This window comes from Marmota flaviventris, chromosome 3, assembly GCF_047511675.1.
Source record: "Marmota flaviventris isolate mMarFla1 chromosome 3, mMarFla1.hap1, whole genome shotgun sequence".
NCBI lineage: Eukaryota > Metazoa > Chordata > Mammalia > Rodentia > Sciuridae > Marmota > Marmota flaviventris.
In genome coordinates this window covers 172,907,415-172,911,920 of record NC_092500.1, presented here as the reverse complement: position 1 = coordinate 172,911,920, position 4,506 = coordinate 172,907,415, and positions in this window count along the sequence as shown.

Genomic DNA, 4,506 nt, shown 5'->3' with positions numbered 1-4,506 from the left:
TGGGTGGAGACCTGGGGGGAGAGGGAAGGGGCATATTAATGCCATTTTAGTAAAGGAAATTGATTTTTATTTTGAATAATGGAAAAGAAATCCTTACTGTTATGGTTTAGATATGAAGTGTTCCCCAAAAATTCATGTGTGGGTCAGTGAAAGAAAGTTTACAGGTGAAATTATTGGGTTATGGGAGTCTCAACCTTATGGGTGCATTAATCCACTGATAGAGATTAACTGGGTGGTAACTGTCGGCAAGGTAGGTGTGGCTAGAAGAGGTGGATCACCAGGGGCTGCTTTGGGGGTCGATATTTTGTTCCTGGTAAGCAGAGCTGTCTCTGCTTCCTGTTTTGTGGTGTCCTGAGCTGCCTCTCTCCTCCACACCCTTCTGCCCTGATGTCTGCCTCAGCTAGAGCTCAGAGCAATGGAGTCGGCTGCCTGTGGATTGAGACCTCTGAAATCTTGAGCCTCAAATAAACTTTTCCTCCTCTATGTTGTTCTTGCCAGGTCTTCTGATCACAGCAATGAAAAAGCTGACGAAAACACTTCCTAAAGACAAGTTGATGACATATATCAAGTGGAGGGTTTTTTTTAAATTTTTTATTTGTTTTAATTAGTTATACATGACAGTAGAATGCATTTATGCCTTTGTATACCATACATAGATGGGATATGATTTCTCATTTTTCTGAGTGCACATGTTGCAGAATCATATTGGTCGTGTAGTCACACAGTTCCATACAGCAATAATGCCTGTTTCATTCTACTATCTTTCCTATCAGTAGGGATGGCCTGAGGCCTTAAAACGCCAGTTTGAAACCTGCAGACTCACCAGGCAAGCCTAACGGGGCCCTCCAGTATGGCCCTCGGGCACAAACAAGTCACTCTCCCCACCATAAGGGGGAAAGGCAAGAAAATCAGGGTGGGGACCATCAGACCAGATGCTTTAACCCCAGGGCAAATGACGTCATTGAGAAACCCGGTGGCAGCTGATAGGAATTGAAAAGGTGGTCAGAAGCCCCCAAATTTAGCATAAATGATGGAGCAAATGATCAGACCTTCAGCCAGCCGACCCTGAGCCCTCACACTGAGAGCCTGATGATGGACTGACATCCCAACACTTTTCATTGTCTGCTGATCCTCTGCATCTTCCTCACCTCTCTCAAACTCTACAGCCACATCTTGACCCTAGTGAGAGCTGCAACTTCTCCCTACGACTCTCTCCTCAACCGGCCATCAGCTCCACCCCAGAGAAGCCTGCCTCAGTCCCTGACCTGATCACTGTGGTCTGAGTGAGTGTGCATCTGCTGGACTTAGAACCTAAGACTTGAGACTTTCGATCTGACACTTGAACTTAGCTCGCAGAGGGAATGTCTGTCACGAGCCTGTCATGATTAGTGTTTGCAGTGCTTAGAATTAATCTAGAATTGTTTGCTATGAACAGATTATGTCTATTGCAGTGTCCAGCATTAAGGATTGTCATTTTCTTGATTAAGAACCTATAGAGTGAAATTGTATTGAGTGATTTGAGTGAATAAAGCATTGACAAAGGCAGAAGTGTGTGGACATTCTTTATTTCTCCCCCTGGACTGCATAAGTCGTACCTTTTGCCATCAAGTCACTGTCCCCACATCCTCTCCGCCTCCTTTCCATCACTTCCCTCTACCTAATCTAAGGTAATGCTATTCTTCTCTTGTGCCCCCCGCCTTATTGTGAATTAGCATCTGCATGTTAGAGGAAACATTCTGCCTTTGGTTTTGTGGGATGGGCTTATTTCGCTTAGCATGATATTCTCTAACTCCAACCATTTTTTTTAATTGCACATAAATATAGGCTTCGACACCCTCTACCTGGGTTCAACCCTGATATGTCACTCATGCTGAGTGGCATTAAGAAAGCTACTTTGCTGATCAGTGAGTGGGGAAAGGGGCTTGACGAGGAGGGAGGAGGAACAGGATAAGGAAGGACAGCAGGGTGAAACTGACCTCAGTTTCCTGCGTACATCTGTGACTGCACCACAGTGAGCCTCACCAGCGTACCTCCACGAGACACTGACCATAACAAAAAGAGAGAGAGATCAGTAGAGGAGAGGGAATGGAACTGGGGAGGGAGTCGAGGGAAAGGGGAAATACTGGGGACTGAATCAACAAATTACATCCCATACTTTTATAATTGTACTAAAATTAATCCTAATATAGTATATAACTAACAAGAATCAATTTAAATTTTTTATCCTTTTAAAAAGAAAGGTACTTTTCAAACATAAGGTATTCATGTGTATTTGGAAAAATAGTAACCACATGATAGACCACAAGTAAGTGGTGGTTGGCATGATGCCCAGTATATCATACAAATTCAATACGTGTTGAATGCATCGTAACCTATCCATTGATAAATGAGAACTGATGAACATTTCAGACCTATTCCCAGATTCTATTAAACAAGAAATCAGAAGAAATGTGTTCCAGGACACATGATAAGTGTTTTCTTATAAAATGTTTCTAATCTTCAAGACAATCTAGCCAGATCAATGCTTGTCCTTTGCCTACAGTTTGTCAATACAAACAATAACAAGTAGAAGACTTAATGAAAGGAAAGACCCTGTTTACAGGGGGAAAAAAACAGACTACATAGAAGAAAAAGAAAGCGTTAAGTCAATGCCTCTATTTTAAAAGAGATGCTGAGCCGTGTACAGTGGCATGCACCTGTGATCCCAGCCACTTGGGAGGCTAGGGCAGGAAGATGGCAAGTTTGAAGCCAACCAGAGCAACTTTGGAAGACACAGTCTCAAAATAAAACTTAAAAAGGGTTGAGTGCAGTTCAATGATAAAGTATTGTCCCAGCATGTTCCAGGCCCTGAGTTCAATATCCAGTACTGAGAAAAAAAAAAATTAACATTGGGAAGTGAGAAGGTCAACTGGCCAACAAACACACAGAAAGATGCTCAACTTAATTAATTATCAGAGAAACATAAATTAAAGCCACGGTGAGCTACCAATACAAACCCACCATAATGGCTAAATTTTAAAGATTGATGATACCTAGCACTGGCACAAAGGCAAAGCAATTGGAATTCTCAGATGTTGTAGAGGAAATGCAAATTGGTAAAACGTGTGCACTTTTGAAAATCGGCAGGATCTAAAGGTGACCCTCGGACTCATGCTCGTAGGCCTGAATCCAAGAGATATCAGCGTGAGCATCCCTCAGCACACACAGGAGTGGACAGGATGTTGTAGGGCATTATCTTAATAGCCAGAGCATAGGCGTGCCCATCGCCAGCCAAGTAGATGAGCATCTGTGGACCATTGGGACGTTCCTGCAATGGAATGGACCCAACGTGGGAGTGACTGCTGCCACTCACAGCAGTGCAACACAGGAGACCTCCACACAGGTGACAGGATGGAGAAACGGAATGCCAGAGTGATGCCGCCGGGTGCCATTTGTGCAAATCTCAAGAACACATAAACCACACCACAGGAGGAGGAGTGGCTGCCTCTGTGGGGAGGGGAGCAGCGAGCTGAGCCGGCTTTGGGCCTGCTCTGGGGCAGTGGGCACAGGCACCTGCACTTGTAAACGTCCATGGATCCACACACACAAGGTCTGTGTACTCGTTGCACTTCAGCTCGTAGTTGAGGGGGGCTGGGGCCGTCGCTCCGCAGAGCTGTGCTTGCCTGGCAGGCACGTCACCCTGAGTCGGATCCCAGTACTGAAATAAAACAACAGTCGCTGGCACCAGGAAGCATGCCCTCTCTCTCTTTAGAAAAATAGATCTGAAACTCAAGTTTGCTGAGGTCCTGACAGAAACCGAGCAGACTGCACGGGGCTGCGTCAGTGACAGTGACAAGGACCAGAAGTGCTGGTAGAGCAGGCTAGGAGCTCAGCTCCCAATGCCACGTGGGCTCCTTTCACCTTCTGTGCAACAGTCCCCTTCCAAGATGAGTGTCTGCTTCTGACCCCGGATGCCATCTCCCAGGGCACCCGCAGCAGCACCAGGAGGAGGCCTTCCAAGTCCCAGCCGCCACTGCACCACCCTCAGCTTCTCTTCCTGACTTCCTAACAACGGCCCTACCGGTCACCTCCCCCCCTCGAGGGCTCCCAACCCCACCTACCGCCCCCAGCACCCTGGCACCCCTCAGACAAGACCCAGGCTGTCCATCCTGTGGCGCCAGCCTGGGGGACACAGACAGAGTGTGGCCCTGGTCACCCCCCAGCCCGCCTGCTCCCACCAGTCCTTCCCTTCCCTGGCACCAAAACAGATGACTTCATCTGTGGGGCCAGCTCCTATCAGCTGGCCAGACCTCTGCAAGCACAGGGAGCATCAGGAGGAGCCGCAGGGGCCGCGCTGGGCTCTGGTTACTTTGGCACAGGACAGGGTTCTGTGGAGTGTCAGCTGCAGGCTTCAGATCAGGACAGCCATGGCCTGCTCTGGGCCAGCTCGGCTCTGCACACTTCTCCCCGCCGCCCTGCACTCCCCCTTGCCCTGCCCTTGGGAACACTGCAGGGGGCAGCCACACA